The sequence below is a fragment of the Felis catus genome, chromosome E3 (genome assembly GCF_018350175.1).
Source record: "Felis catus isolate Fca126 chromosome E3, F.catus_Fca126_mat1.0, whole genome shotgun sequence".
Taxonomy (NCBI): Eukaryota; Metazoa; Chordata; class Mammalia; order Carnivora; family Felidae; genus Felis; species Felis catus.
Window position 1 is genome coordinate 12,253,953 of NC_058383.1, and position 13,847 is coordinate 12,267,799.

Sequence of the window (13,847 nt, forward strand, 5' to 3'; positions counted from 1 at the left end):
TGTAGTAAGGGTTCAATACACATTAGCCCAGGAAAAAATAGAAAGTGACGTTCACTGGGAGACCTAACGAATGAGTCATAGGGCTGAGTCAGACCAACAGAGGAAAGAGGGGGGAAGAGGTGTAATACTCAAAAGAAAAGCCAGAGCGGCCCCTGGGTGGCTCCGTCGGTTAAGCATCTGACTTCGGCTCAGGTCATGATCTCACGGTTCGTGGGTTCCAGCCCCGCGTCGGGCTCTGTGCTGACAGCTCGGAGCCTGGAGCCTGCTTTGGATTCTGTGTCTCCCTCTCTCTCTGCCCCTCCCCGCTCATGTCCTGTCTCTCTCTCTCTCTCAAATATAAATAAACATGGAAACAACAACAACAACAAAAGTAAAGCCAGAGATGATGTCCAGAGACAAGAGAAAGCAAAGGCTGAAAACTGGGTCGGGGCAGCTCGAGAAGGCGGGGGAGGAGGGAAGGAGGAAACTTTCCATGGAAAGGTCAGCAAGGACCTTTCTCCTACCATTTTCCGTTTAAGCAGGGAGGGTCACGAACAGGTTTTTTTCCAGGAATCCAGACCAGAGGTGGTGGCGGTGTGGACGAAGAGGCAGAAGAGACGGAAGGGAGAAGTGGATAAATCCAGGACGCGGCTAGGCCTGCTAAGCGATTCAGTTCCGGGAAGAGCGAGGGAAGCATCACCATGGCAACCGGGCTTCAGTTTGGGAAAGAGGCAAGCAGAGGGGCCTCAGGGAGTAGCATAGTGGGGAGGCTCTGGGGTGCCGGTGAGACAGCCAGGTGGAGCCAACCATGGGGAATGATGGACGCCAGCAGAGGGTTCTGGGAAATTTGGGAACCGCGGCAGATTTATGTCAGTAGTATCTCCATCTTTTCAAGGCAGCTTTGAATCTGGCCAAAAGAGTGCTTCTTCCAGCTTTTTAAGATGTGGTTAAGGAGATAGAACAAAAACATAAGGAATCTGTCAGGTTTTTTTTTTTTTTTTTTTTTTTTTTTTCGGCTGCCTGGGATGCAGATGTGATGGCTGGAGCCCCAAGGACCCGTCTCTGGCCATGAGGTAGAAGTCAGGCTCTGAGGCTGTTGGGGCAGAAGGATGAGTGCTTGAGTCCCGGATGGCCTTGTGGAGCTGGCAGCAGCCCTCAGGCGCCCGCTTCTAGCACTCACTGGCCTACAAAAGGGAAAGCTATCAAAGAGACTCAACAGCAGCCAGGATGAGATTGCTGAGAACCACGGGGGCTGATGCCCAAGGAAAGCCAGAGAGGGTGTAGGTAGATGAGGCCCAAGTGAATTCCCTGATACAAAGAGGCTCTCTCTGTTGCGTGCCCCTGTGGAGGGGGATGAGCAAAGAAAGGGACTCCACACGGTCCCCATGGACGAAGGCCTCAATCCCCCTCAAGCCAAATACTTCAATGTCAGGAAGTCCTGACAGTTGGAAACCTTTTCCTTGTATGAAAAACAAAGCCTGCCTTCCGGTGATTTCCACCCGTAGCCTCCTAAAGACACACGGAATAAAATCCACAACGCTCAGCTTCAAGACAGGCCTTCCAAACTTCAAAGAGGACATAATTGTTCTTCGGTCCTCCCAGATGCGGACTCATTAACTGCCTCTCAAACATTCATCACGTCAAATTCCAGATCCTTCACAGCGTTCGTTACCCTCCTCTAAATGGACATTATCGTGTTAACATCCCCCCGTGGGCACCCGCTAAAGCAGGCCGGTGAGCCCCGCAGCCCATCACCTCCCTGGACCGGCACCGTGCTCCTACTAATGCGACCAGAGTGGCACAGGTTTCTTCAGGCGCTGATCACCCCGCGGCCCGTACGGAGCGTGAGGCTCTTGTTACGTCAGCTCACCCATCAAGGACAAACTTGTTGACATCTTTTTAAACGACATCCAACCTCTCTGCGGAAGTGGACAGAGAGATTAGATCCCAAAAGACAGTTCAGACGTGTTCCCTGACAGTGTCGGCTTGGAAATCAATTTTGATCTCTCGCCTATTATGTCAGGATGAAGCAGCCCCTAGAATACAACAGCCCCATTAGCAAAACAAATGACACGGGGCCCTCAACCCTCCAGAGCATTTCCAGCCACCTACCTTCCCGCCGGTGACAAAGACAGTTGGCATTAGAGTGCCAACAAAGGGTGCCCGGCAACAGAAGAAGCGACTACCCTAGAAACGCCTCGTTCCAAGCCGCACTCACAGAAACCAGAAGAAACTCTAGAATTCTGTCTAGAGAGGCCTTGCAAAAGAATGAAAGACCACCGATGTCCAAATTTAAAAACCAGGGCTTCCTGGGTCCCCGCTGTAGTGGAAACTGGGTCCTGGAACACGCGCTCTCTTGGCCTCAACTCCTGTATCTACAAACACGGATCCCAGTATCTGTGTCGTGATATCTGCTTGGGTCAGAATATCTGCTTTGTGAGACCCGGGGATGACGTCAGCCCCTGAGCCAATGAGAACCACCCAGGGATGGCAACTATTAGCATAAACTGTCTAAGCCCACCTCCCACTTGGGGCGGGGCTTGTCTCCACGGCAACCCTCCAAGCCGATTCCCCCAGGGGCTGATCCCAGCAGAAATATAGGTGCTGAAGGGCAGGTGGGGGTTGAGAGGAATTCCGATGGGGGGGTGGGGGGCAGGAAGAACCCAGGCGCTGGAACTTCTTTGGCTTCTGACCTTGTCACCTCGCCTATTAAATGGGCCCCATCATTACGGGCATCAGACACCGTAACGTTTTCTTGAAAGCGCTGCGAGGGATCTGGCGGACTCCTAGAGCAGCTTTGCTTCTTCGCCACACTCCCCTGCAGTCCGCGGCCTGTCCCCGGATGAAATCTTCGGAGCCTCCCCACCTTTTCTGGACTGGCCCCTCTCAGTCGAGAAGAGTATCAGGTCAGCGGACTAAAGCTCCAGATTTCATTCAGCTGAGGCTTCTCCCCTCCTCCCCGGTTGGGGGCCCCGTTTTAAACCCCGAGGCCTGGGGCGCCTGGGTGGCTCAGTCCGGTAAGCATCTGACTTCGGCTGGGGTCAGGATCTCACGGTTTCGGGGGTTCGAGCCCCGCGTCGGGCTCTGCGCTGACAGCTCGGAGCCTGGATCCTGCTTCGGATTCTGTGGCTCCCTCTCTCTCTGCCCCTCCCCTGCTCGTGCTCTCTCTCAAAAATAAACAAACATTAAAAAAAAAAAAAAAAAAAGAATGTAAACCCTGATGTCTGCACTGGAGGAGCATCTGGAGCACCGGACCTTCCATTCTTCTCCAGCCCCTCCTCCCGCATCTGTCTGCTGCTTGGCTGCCCAGGACGATGGCAAGTTTGCCCGGAAGCATCCAGTTTAGGTCACTTGCCCAGACATGGTTACTGAGAAGAGCGCTTTCTTTCTCTCAACGTCCTAGTTGGCACAGTCGGTGATATGGTCTCCCTACTTCTGACGCCTCTGCTGTCCAGTGGATAGAAGGATCTGGAAGAGCCTGAGAGGCAGGCCCGGTTTGACACGGTATTCGTTCTCTGCAGGGGGGACGGTGCCCAGAGCTGACTCCCGCCTTGTGGGGCAGGTGAGTGGGTTTCTCAGAGTGGCTCCCCCTGGGGACTTCAGCGCCCTCCTCAGAGCGAGGCATTGCCTGCCGGCACCTTCCAACTCTCTCCCCCAGCCCCCGGACTTCTGGCTGCCGCCTCTCAGGTTCTCCCTGGGAGGACCTTCCAGCCAGGATCCCTTTCATCCGGCTCCAGGCCACGTCCCACATCAGGGTCCATCAGGGTCTCTAGGTGTCTCTAGAATATACAGGACACACCCCCTTTGGCCTGACTTCTAAAAAAGGGCCGTAGAGGCAGCACCAGCCACCGCGTGGCACCTTCAGCCCTCTCTGGGTGGGAATTACACACTAGTGTGTGTTTCCCAGCATCAGGGACACAGGGCAGGCTCTTCCAGAGCGAAAGACCTTCCGCTTTGCTACCTCGAGGAGGCAATGGGAAAAAACAAACAAACAAACATGGGACTCCAGTAGTTTCTCCCAACAAAAAACATGGACGCCCCACCCGTGAATCCTCGGGAGTCACTGTTGGGCCGAGCGTCTTCACCGCGAAGGCGTTTAACAAAAATGGGTTTTTAATGTTTATTTATTTTTGAGAGAGACAGAGAGAGACAGAGCACGAGCAGGGGAGGGGCAGAGAGAGAGGGAGACACAGAATCCGAAGCGGGCTCCAGGCTCCGAGCGGTCAGCCCAGAGCCCGACGCGGGGCTCGAACTCACGGACCGCGAGATCATGACCTGAGCTGAAGTCGGGCGCTCAACCGACTGAGCCACCCGGGCGCCCCTTTTTAAAAAAAAAAAAATTTTAGTATTTATTTATTTATTTATTTTACTTTTGAGAGAAACGCATTTTATAAAAATCATGCTACGTAGAACAATTGTCACAGCAGCCAACATTTCCTGAGCGATCACCATGTGCTAGGCGCCATGCCAGGAGCTTTATGTCTGTTCCCCAATCCCTGAGAAAATCCCGTGGGCTGGGGCCCATCGTCAGCTCCGTCCTCCAAGGTCAGCTACGTTATCTTGCGAAGCGTTCTCCGCCCCCCAGCCCACCCCCCAAGCCCCCCGAAATGCCGGTTGACCCAGAACTGCTTTTCCGAGGCTGCTTCTCCGTGGTTCGGGGTCAGCCCTGAGGAACCACAAGAAAAAAGTCTGGTGTTGAAGGCCACGTGTAACTCTTACGGAAATAACTTCTACCCTTTCCCCAAACTCCCCACGACGCGGAGCATCCCTTCATCCTGTCCGCTCATCTCTCGGGGATCTAAACCTTGCCTCTGCTCTTCTGTGTCCGGAGCGAACACAACCAGAAGCAAGGTTTGAAAGCCAGCGTCTGGAGCCACGGATATGAGAGCAAGTTAGCAGGGTGACAGCGAGCCACAGGAACACGGCCGTCCACGGCCGCCCTTCCGATGGTAAGATGTCATCACGGAAAGGGCCAAACGCAAACCACTAGCCTCTCCGAGCCCGACTCGTGCAGCGCGGTCGGTGACACTGCCCTACCTGGGCGCGCGATGGCTTTCCGCTCCCCGCTTTCTAACACACGCGCACACATGCGTGTGGTGTCCTCGCTCTGATGGACAGAACGACAAGGGGTCTTGGTTTCCATTTGTCGAGAGCCTCGCCTGTGAGGTGGACTATTCAGGCTTTACCCGAAACAAACCTATCAGATGGACACGATTATTATACCTGTGTTCAAACATCCATGTTCTAACTTACAAGCCATGGGACGCTACTTATGTACAGAACCCAGATAGGGAGTATTAGATAATCAAAAACACAGAAAAGGTGATAGCAACCCCCCTGGACCCGCGGGGCTCACCCAAAGCAGGGCCGGAGCTCACGCTACGCGGAGCTCATTCTCGTCCGACGTGGGACTCGAACTCAGGAACCATAAGATCGTGACCCGAGCCAAAGTCAGATGCTCAACGACTGAGCCGCACAGCATCCCCCCGCCCTTTGTTTTTAGAGACGGAGAGAGGGCACAAGTGAGCAAGGGGCAGAGAGAGAGAGAGAGAGAGGGAACCGAGGCACTAGCTACGTTGCAGCGGACGAGCCGCTTAATTCCCTTCGACCCTAGTGTCCCCGTGCAACATGCTGGGGCAAGAATGTGTCAGCGCCTTTTTAAGGAACACACGGATCCGAAGGTAAGAAAGCCATCACACCTTTGCTTCTCGTTTCTGCCACTTGTATTAAGCGTGCGGCTCCTGGGTCCACACTGCGCCGACCAGATTCCCCGTTTGCCGAGCCGACCCCGCGGTCTACGACCCAGCTAAGTATTTGCCGGTGGAAAAATGGACACACAGTGGAACAAGGGAGGCGCCCCGAAAACAACATCGGTCCTGTTAAATGACTCCTTCACGGCCCTCCCTGGAGGAGAAAGCACCTCGGCGACAGTCCCACTTCACAGAAGCTCTGAGGCAGAGGGTTCCGGCCACGAGCTCATACCCGTCATTTGTGCAGGTTGCTTGGGATCTGTTTTCCTCACCCCTCCCTCCAGCCCGGCAGGGGTGCCTTCATGCCTCCAACATTACAAACGACAGGAGAGCCTGGTGACCCCCACCTCCCCCCCCCCGGGTCCCCATCACCCTCTGCGTCCCCAGGTGAATGCCCCTTCACCTCCGTGAAGTCCAGAACAGCTGCTCTCCACCCGAGCCACGAAACTGCCAACAAGGCGAATTGAGAATTCCTGACAAAGAGCCAGGCTTCTGGGAGTTTCCGGACGGTAAAGCAGTTTAGTCCCTGTCATTCACAGGATCCGTGCGGCCCAAGATAACACTGGCACAGTAACCAGGGACTCTCTCTGACTGGAGGTGCCCGTGACAGAGCCATTAGCAAAGTGACGTCCGTAAGGATTTGATGAGAAAGCAAGACCCGGATTCTGATCAAAGCAGCCACAGGGGTGGCAAGACCCCCCTGGGATGGGCTTGGGGCCTGCCTCCCCAGCGGAGCAGATCAGCCCCGGGGCGCCTGGGTGGCTCTGTCAGTGGGGCGTCCGACTTTGGTCATGCTGAGGTCACGATCTCATAGTTCGTGGGGTTGAGCCCACAAACAGTGCGGAGCCTGCTTGGAATTCTCTGTCTATCCCTTTCTTTCTGCGCCCCCCCCCCCAAATAAATAAATAGACTTAAAAAAAAAAAAAATCAACCATAAGCAAAAGGATTCTCCGAAGTTGCACCTGAACATACACTAGAGATTCCTTCCTTCCTTCTGCCTGAACAGTAATCTTTAATAAAAGCAACTATTTATTCTTTAGAGCCTGACACGGTTAGCTTCTCCGGCATTTCCACCTCAAGATAAAGCATGTTAGGGGCGTCTGGGTGGTTCAGTCACTTGAGCGTCCGACTTCGGCTCAGGTCTGATCTCACCGTTTGGGAGTTCGAGTCCTGCGTCGGGCTCCGTGCTGACAGCTCAGAGCCTGGAGCCTGCTTCGGATTCTGTGTCTCCTCCTCTCTCTGCCCCTCCCCTGCTCATGCTCTGTCTTTGTCTCTCTCTCTCTCTCAAAAATAAATAAAACTTTTTAAAAAATTAAAAAAAAAAAAAGAAGGGACTTCTCCAGGCAGAAGGGGGGCGGGGGGTGTCACATCGGAGCCGGAGAAAAGTGTGAGGAACCCTTCAATCAGCAGCAAGCCCCGAACTCAGTCTGGAGACTACCCATCACTCCTCACTCGGCTCACCCTGGGCCAGCTTGCGGATTTTGACACGTAACTCGTGACCAGCTGCCTGCCCGGTCCAAAACATATAGTCTCAGTTTCCCAGAAAAGAACGCATCGTTCTTTAGCCTGTGTCTCACTCTGTCACACCTCTGCAGTGCCCGAGAAGTTCAACAACGTACGTGTTTCTTCACAACATAACAACGAGCATTCGAATTTCCCAACATACGATGAGAAGTTCCGCCGGCGGAACCATCGCGAGCCCACGCGGGGATCCCCCAAGTGACAAGAGTAGCAGCCGCAACAACAGAGCAGAAAAGACATAAATTAATCTCTGATGGGGGGGAGGGGTGAGGGGGCGGGTCTCTCTGATTCTCTAAGTGTATATTTACAGCTGATCATCCCCGCCCCCCAAAAGCCACATAAGCGAACTCGATGGACACGTTGTAATATTTGGTCATCAAAGGACACTTGGCTCCTTTGAAGCCTCAAAGTTTCCATCACTTGCATTTTGGCTACAAGTGTCGACTTTTCTGCCAAAGCAACTTTGGATTCTCTGCCTTTGGTCCCGATAATTTTCCTGGAAATCAGATGGGACGATTAGACTCCCCCCCCCCCGCCCCCCCCCCCCCGCAATTGGAGCTGCACCTCCAGGCTGAGAGAAGGGAACCAGAGGCTAACCTACCTTCTACACAGTTCTTCTTCTCCACCGGTCTACACTGTGCACGGTAACATAGTAACATACGTGTTCACGGAGACGTACCTTAATTAAAGTCATTAAGAGGGTTATTGGTCCGTGTCTTGCTTTGGATTCACTCCCCCCACCCCCGACATATTCTGGAATAAGGGACTGGAGGCAGGCCCTTCATTTGGAATGTGTTCCCAGGAGCGGGCCACCTGGGTTCAACGCAACCATAACCTTCCAAGCTGTCCTAAGCAGCCCTCCTTAGGATCAGTCCATCAAGGGATATTTATATCTATCTCCCTGACCACGTTTCTCATCGGTGAAAAGTTATCCCTGGGGGTGTCAAATGCCCGGCATTCAGGGGCCGCCCCACACCCAGGCAAGTCCCCAGGGCCCTGGAGAAAGCCCCCAGGGGGGCCGAGAGCAGCTGCTGTGGACACCTGAGGGGGATGGGGGGGGGTGCGGGGAGCCTCATAACACACAGTAATCTCCACGTCCCTGCAGGTGAACTCAGGGCAGAGCCCGAGGGACACGAGGCACCGCATGAGCGTCTTCCACTGCCCTTACTGGGATCGCTGGTTCTTGGAAGATTTCATCTGAAAGTGATGTTGGAGATGTAGGGGTTTGTGTTCGTTTCCTCCGCAAACAACTGAAATTTATCCTCTCGCCGTTCTGGAGACCAGAAGTCTGAAACCCCCGGGGTCGGCAGAACCACGCCCCCTCGGAAGGTTCCACGAAAGAACGTGTCTCTCTTCTCCCAGCCCCGGGTGCCTCCAGGCAGGCGTTCCTCGGCTTGTGGCCGGGTGGCCTCTGTAAAGACACTTGTCATCGGATTTAGCGCCCCCCGGGTAATCGAGGCCATCTCACCTCGAGGCCCTTAATGTACATCTTTATTTTTTTTTTCAACGTTTTTTTTTTTTTATTTTTATTTTTGGGACAGAGAGAGACAGAGCATGAACGGGGAGGGGCAGAGAGAGGGAGACACAGAATCGGAAACAGGCTCCAGGCTCCGAGCCATCAGCCCAGAGCCTGACGCGGGGCTCGAACTCACGGACCGCGAGATCGTGACCTGGCTGAAGTCGGACGCTTAACCGACTGCGCCACCCAGGTGCCCCTTAATGTACATCTTTAAAGACTCTTCTCCCGCCAAAAAAGTAACTCTTCCTATGGAGCAAAATCCGCTGGCATTTACTGAGAGCCTCCCCTGTGATGCGGGCTATTCAGGCTTCCCCCCAAATTAGCTCATCGGATCCTCCAAACAAACCTGTCAGCCAGACACGATTTTTATACCCATGTTCAAACGCCCATGTTCTAACTCACAAGCCGTGGGCCTCTGGTTAGGACGTCTGCTTCTCAGATCGAACACAACCAATTGTTTGATGAATCTGTGATGCTGTTCGGACAAGGTGCCTGCAAGGAGACGTTCAAAGAGTGGACCCCTTGTTTCCATCTTGCACCGGGCGGCGCGCATCACGTAGCCGGTCCTGTCAGCGGATGTGAATTCCAAGCAGCGGATTCCAGATCCACCTGGAGAATTCTCCTTTCACGCAGAGCGACGCATTCCCTCCGGAGGCGATGTTCCCCCTTTCGGCGCCTATATTCACGCAGACGCCAGACAAGCACACGGTGGAGACGTTAGAGAAATAATTTACTTCTCAAGTAAAGGGTTAGAGCAAGCCAACACCCGGGGACCAGCCACATCATTCAGAGTAACGACAGCATCTGAGATGACAGCAAATGGCCTCCCATGACCCATCCTTCACGGCAGTGGATTCTGACCGGGGGCGGGTGCGAACCAGAATCACTTGGCTTAGAGTTTGTTCGAGATAAACGTGCCCAGGCCCTACTCAAAACAGTGACTCCAAATCTTTAAGGGTGGGACGGGTGCGTGAATCCTTGGAAACTCTCTCCTGATGACTTTTACAGGCCCCCTGATTAAGGACCACGTCCCAAACAAGGGCCGTCTGGCTCCTGTCCACGTAGACACCACGTAAAAGGAACCCAGCACTTTGTTACATTCAAAGAGAGGGCTGGCGTTGAAACCAGGTTGTCCCTGCTCAGTCCCCAGACCTTTGGTCCCGCCGGAGTTGCAACTATACTTACCCTGCCCTAACCTCCAACATCTCAAATATCCCAAACTGCTCAACAAAACAGAAGATGACCCAGAAACTTAAAAAGAAGACAGAACCAAGGACAGAACGGACTTCATCAACAACCGCCCTCCCCCCCCAACCTCACTGCCACAAAAAACGTCAGATGAGCCCTCTGTCAATCCGTCCTATAGACCTTTTCCTATTTTCCGGCTTCTTCGTTATAATAACAGAATAAAGGATTGACAGAATCACGTTGTACAGATTAAGAAAATCCTAAAGGGTCCTCAGTGCCATGTTTTTTTTTTCTTAGTTTATTTATTTATTTTGAGAGAGAGAACACAGCAGGGGAGGGACAGAGAAAGAGAGGGAGAAGGAGAGAGAGAGAGAGAGAGAGAGAGAGAAAGAGAGAGAGAGAGAGAATTCCAAGCAGACTGAGCTGTCGGTGCAGGGCCCCATGTGGGGCTCGAACTCATGAATCACAAGATCATGACCTGAGCCAAAGTCGGATGTTTAACCGACTGAGCCACCCAGGCAACCTCCCCCCTGAACCCCTCCCCCCGCCCCCCACCTAGAGACATAGCAGAGAACCAAATAAAAATATGTGGAAGTCAAGGTTAGCCGGCTCTGTTACCCTAAAACTACATCATTGCACCCAACTCCTGTTGGATGAAGCCAGAGTCCTAAAGTTCTGTCTCCTTCCAGAAAAATGCAAACAATGTTTCAACACTAAGGGCCACCTGCTGTGTGTAGTTTTTTTTTGTTTGTTTTTTTTTTAATGTGATTAGAAACAGTGTTGTTCCAAACTACATGAATCATCTCTGCATTTAGAAGTCAGCTCCTGGGGCGCCTGGGTGGCTCAGTCTGTTAAGTGGCCGACTTCAGCTCAGGTCAGTATCTCGCGGTCCGTGAGTTCGAGCCCCGCATCGGGCCTGGAGCCTGCTTCCGATTCTGTGTCTCCCTCTCTCTCTGCCCCTCCCCCCCTGCACTCTGTCTCTCTCAAAAATAAATAACCATTACAAAAGAAAAAAAGCCTTACCCCCAATGTGAGGGTATGAGGAGGCGGGGCCTCTGGGAGGTGACTGAGTTTCGATGAGGTCAGGGAGGTGGGATGGGATTAGTGCCCTTAAAAGAAGAGGAAGGGACACCAGTGCTCCCTCTCTCTCCACCAGGTGAGGACAGAGCAAGAAGACAGCTGTCTGCCAACCGGGAAGAGAGCCCTCACCAGGAACCCAATTGGCCGGCACCCTGATCTTGGACCTCCAGCCTCCAGAACCGTGAGCAGCAAATGCCTGTTGGTGGAGCCCCCCGGACCCCGGTTGCCAAAGCCGACTTTGCACACATACGTGCACCCTCACAACCACACAGGGCAACTAGTCTTTTCAAAGAAAAGGGTTTTCTTTCCTTTTTGGTGATTTCGTCTGTTTCCCTCCACACTACAAAAAAAAAAAAAAAAAAAAAAAGGCCAAGGTCGAGGAATTTCTTCACATCTCCAGGGTTTGCTCTGGTGTCCCGAGAACGTGGCTGGTGACGCGGGATAAGGTCGCCCTATTATGACAGTAGTTCCTTCTGGCTTATGATAAATCCCAGCCGGGTCAACCAGTGCACAGAAGGACTCTTCCGACCGTGACTCCAGTCCCCTGAGCCTCTCTGTTAGGTTTATCAAACTCTAAAGCTATAGCCCTGCCCCAGGGTTACCACAGCCCCCAAATCCTACTGCTCCCCCAAACTCCTACCCTGACTTCAAGATAACTGGCATAAATGTGGCTCATCTGCTCAGATAAGGACCCTGCTCAGATTATGAGTTCCACTCTACAGGGCTGGGGTTGTATTTTCAAAATGCGTATCAAATCCCGCTTAAATGCCTTTTCACTGCTTCGAGGACAAATTCACCACATTGAATGATAGCCCTACCGCAGTTCCCAGAAAGGTCGGGAAGGTTGTGTCCTAACATGTGATTGGTGATGTCATATAGTCCAACATCCAATATCATTCCCATACCTGACTCTCCCCAACTCAGAGACTGACTGGCCGCCACTGGCCGAGCCCACCCACCCCAGGTTCTAGAAGAAAACGCGGCCAGAGGCGCAGGGAGGGATTCTGCAGGCACTCAAGTCACCTTCCCTGCCTCCACCCCAAGAAATACTCTCCTGCTTAAATTTCTATGCCTTTCTTATAAGCGGTCCAATAACTCACCCCTTCAAGGACGGGCCAGCCTTGTTCTTTCCTGTTTGGCCAATCTCCCGCTCTGGTCCTAACTAGGAGCAGAATCCCATCCTGAAAACTGAAAGGTACTGAGGACGTGAAAAAAAACCCATAAATGGGCAAGTGAACACACCATGTGATATGATACATGGTTGACACGACGTGATGTGCTGTGACGTTGATAAGATGCAATGTGGTCCCTGCTTAGACCACTTGCAATTCTTGCTGATTTCCCGTCCTTTTTCTAGACACTTCTTTGGAACTCCCTGAACCTGCAACCCAGACCACGTGTGGGCCATGCCACAGATCTGTTTACGTTCTATCTGTGAAACTGCTTTTCTCCTCCTGACTGTTGACGGATATAGTTCTGTCTGGTGCGAGCCTGGCAGGAACCGGACTCTTAAGGGCGAGGTCAAGTTAGGTTAGGGCCAGTGCAGGCAGTGAGTTACCTGGGACCACGCTAAAAAAGGGAACTTCTTTTTTTTTCTTTTTTTGAATGCTTATTTATTCTTGAGTGAGAAAGAGAATGCCAGAGGGAGGGGAGGGGCAGAGACAGAGCGGGACAGAGGATCCGAAGCCGGCTCTGGGCGGAGAGCAGCGAGCCCGACGCGGGGCTCGACCCCACGAACCGTGAGATCATGACCTGAGCCGAAGTCGGACGCTCGACCGACTGAGCCACCCAGGCGCCCTAAAAGGGAACTTCTTACAGAAAATGGCAGAGGAGGAGGTAAAAAAAAAAAAAAAAAAAAAAAAAAAAAAAAAAAAAAAAAACAGAGAAGCAGAAATAATCCAAGGCTCTAGTTCAGGAAGCCAGAAACAGACGCTACATGGGCTTCCAAAGGACATGCGGCCAGAAGCAAGGTTTGAAAGCCAGCGTCTGGAGCCACGGATATGAGAGCAAGTTAGCAGGGTGACAGCGAGCCACAGGAACGTGGCCGTCCACGGCCGCCCTTCCGATGGTAAGATGTCATCACGGAAAGGGCCAAACGCAAACCACTAGCCTCTCCGAGCCCGACTCGTGCAGCGCGGTCGGTGACACTGCCCTACCTGGGCACGCGATGGCTTTCCGGTCCCCGCTTTCTAACACACGCGCACACATGCCCGTGGTGTCCTCGCTCTGATGGACAGAACGACAAGGGGTCTCGGTTTCACACGTCGTCGATTTGCACTCTCCACCAAGGCAAACCTCCAGAGAAACTTCTCCATCTTTTTCCCAAGAACCCGACAGTACGTCCCAAATCCTGCCCCCCGTCCCCTCTTCACCAAGCGGTGGCAGAGCAACCCTTCGGGGCTGTTCGGCATCAGTCCCCAGCCCTTTCCACATTCATCACCGAAGCCATCAGTGCCACCCTTACGGCAACCCCGGCAGGCTGCCCCGGAGACTGGAGCATTCGAGCTGTAATGTGGCCCGGGCCCTCAGCGTCTGGACGGGGCTGTCCCCGCTGGCAGGGGCAGGCCTTGGGGCAAATCAGAGAGAAGAAAAAAGAAAAGAGGCTGGCCTTTTACCTGGCTGTTGTACCAAGCTGATACAGATTTCTATGGATGGACAGGAAAAACGTTCCTTAAATGATGTGGTCATTGGAGGTCACACGTCATTGAAAAAAAAAATAACGAAAACAGATAGAAACAGGATAGTCAAGGAAGGATGATTATGAGTTACCCACTGTCTGGGCACCTGGGTGGCTCAGTCGAGTAAGCAGC

The 13,847-nt window shown here is 53.0% G+C and overlaps 1 long non-coding RNA gene across 1 annotated transcript; it reads left to right on the forward strand.

Annotated features, from left to right (window-relative positions):
• Positions 1 to 2,441: 2,441 nt before the first annotated feature.
• LOC123382596 lies at positions 2,442 to 12,660 on the forward strand. The gene is made up of 3 exons (XR_006591184.1): positions 2,442 to 2,885; positions 3,383 to 3,541; positions 11,114 to 12,660. It is a non-coding gene; the product is annotated as an uncharacterized LOC123382596 (long non-coding RNA).
• Positions 12,661 to 13,847: the final 1,187 nt, after the last annotated feature.